The sequence below is a fragment of the Myotis lucifugus genome, unplaced genomic scaffold, assembly GCF_000147115.1.
Source record: "Myotis lucifugus unplaced genomic scaffold, Myoluc2.0 scaffold_123, whole genome shotgun sequence".
NCBI classification, from domain to species: domain Eukaryota; kingdom Metazoa; phylum Chordata; class Mammalia; order Chiroptera; family Vespertilionidae; genus Myotis; species Myotis lucifugus.
In genome coordinates, this window is record NW_005871171.1 from 372,525 (window position 1) to 375,091 (window position 2,567).

Below are 2,567 nucleotides of genomic sequence, written 5' to 3' on the forward strand. Positions count from 1 at the left end.
CCCCCCCCCGGCTGGCCGGGCACTGATTGCATCCCCCCACCCCAATAGAGGGCTCTGACCCCCAGATTGGCACCTCTTACCCCATTCAGAGGCGGAGCTGGCTGGCCCACCCCCCAAAGCCCCTCCCCAACCCCAATCGGGGGCAGAGCCGGCTGGCCAATCACCCACGGCCCCTTCCCCCAGCTGGCCTGGCTCTGATTGGGCTCAACTGGGGCTGGCTGGCCAGCCAACCTCCTGCCATCTCCTTCTCCGGACAGGCCCAGCTCTGATCCTCCACGATTTGGGCCAGGCTGGCCAGACCCTATCTGTGCGTGAATTTGTGCACTGGGCCTCTAGTTGAAATATAAAAGAAGTAAGTATGTAAATTGGCAGAGCCAGAAGTCAAAGCTGTGTGGCTTTTTTGCAGGTTGAGTGCCTACCTGCTGTAGGACCATCTGCAACTGCACGGCCTTTTGGCGCCACTTCTCAAGTGCAGTCCCTGGAGCAGGACTTGTGCAAACGCAGAATGGAGACTTCACTCCAGATCTGCTGAGTCAGACTGGAGGGGAGGGGAAGGGATGGGAAGGGGAGGGAGGGGAGGGGAGGTGAAGGGAGGGGAGGGAAAAGGAGGGGAGGGGAGGAAAGGCTTGGGGTGCTGCCCTGATGGGTGCTCTCTCCCTCCTGGTAATTCTGATGCAGGTTCAATTGTGAGAATCACTTGTTTGGACTTTCCCTTCAAGAACAATGCTATAAATGACAGGGTTCACTGATGAATGATCAGGAGCCGTGGGCTTCTCAAGGCACCTATTCAGCGGAGATCAAGGCACTTCAGAGAAGGGATCCACATCCAGCGAACATGCAGCCACAGCTTCCCTTAACGATCACGCCTTCACGTTTCGCTGGACCTGAATTTGCTCTGTATCCCAACTCTCCAGTGGGTCCTATGCTTCAGTTTCCTCATATTAAAAAGTAGATACTGATGCTTGCTTTTGTCCCTTCAGAAATAGTCCAAGAATTAATGGCCTGTATTAAACTCTTTTAGTTCCTGGAAAAAAGGCAGTATACAAGCAGTATATTAATATTTTAAGCAGGTTAACTTTTTCTATTTGTCTTTTTTTTTGGATGATCAGACATGTTGCCTTTTTCCAAAATAATTATTTTATTTTTAAAAATTGTCTTCTTTAAAGGCCTTGCCCAGACAGAAACCCGTCTTTGTAAGAGCTGAAGCTTTAAGATTGCTGGTTTGGCCTGTGGTAAGAGGCACTGCGGTGCTGAGCAGGAGTGCGGGGTGAGAGATAGTAATGCCAAGTTTAAGCTCTCAATGTTACTTTCAGCCTTGCAAATTCGGGTGGCCTCTTCCTGCTTCTTGGCTTCAGTTTATTATATTATAAAAGGTGCCATTATAGCACAGAGTCACACATGATAGGCCCTGGCTTCACAGAGCTGGGTGTGAGTCCTGACCTGCTGTTCACCAGCTGTGTGACCTCAGGGTAGTTAGTTACCCTCTCTGACCTTCCATCTCCTCGTATGTAATGAGGGTAGTGATAGGATTAAATGAGGTAATAAAGCTAACGTTCTCAGCTCAGTGCCTGGCACTTCACAGTAAGTGCTGGCTATTGTCATTATTCATAAACATTCAGGGTAGCAGGATGATTCCAAAGAGGCCTTGCTGGTTTGGATTTTTAGGACACAACTTCTGGAAGTTTCTCCCAGAACTTCCAGTTGTTTTCTTTCCTAAGAACTCACCATTCATCCTTATTCATGATTGAGCACCTACTATGTGCCAGGACCATTGGCAACACCAGGGCTCCACTGAGCATAGATATAACTCCTCACCCTTCAGGAGTTCACATGCTGAGGGCTGGCTTGTCTTGAGCGGTTCTAGGTGCATGGAAGTTCTCAACACATCTTTGTTCCATTGAATGGAATCTCTTTCTGGACTGAAAAGCCTTCAACACCGACAGGAAGCTGCTTTTCTTAGCCTCACCTGTTCAGATACATTTCCCCTGGGGAGTGCTCTGCGCGGTTACGTTTGTGAAGGGACGGCTCACCTGGCAGTGCGCGTGTAGAGAACTGTGGGAAGGAGGTGGGTGTCTCCACTTCATCTCGCCTGAGGGACTGAGGGGAGACTTGACAAATTGGGTGGGTGGGAAGGCGGCACTGCAGCTTGATTAACAGGAAGCAAAAGACATTTTGAAAGCCACCTGCTTAGCTGTCAATCGCTGTTTGCCGCTAAGGAGAAAGGGGTGGAGACCAGGCCTCCTGTCTGCCTGGGGGCATCGCTCCAGGGGGAGGTCTGGGGAACTGAGTGCCACTGCTCCCACCTGCGGGAGGAGGGGTGTGAAACCCTTTTGGATCCAGACGGCAAACCTTCCTCCTGGCTCTTGGTCTCCCGGGCCCGGGCCAGCAGTGCCAGCAGCGTCTGAGGCGGGATGAGTGTACGCCTTCCTCTTCTTACGGCATAAATGAAACATCACACAGGCGTCGGCTGGAACGGTGACAGGAATGAAGGGAGCTCCAGCGCGTTAATACAGTGTGGCCGATGGGTCCAAGGGCAGTGAAAGCACCAGCAGGTCGGAGCCGGGAGG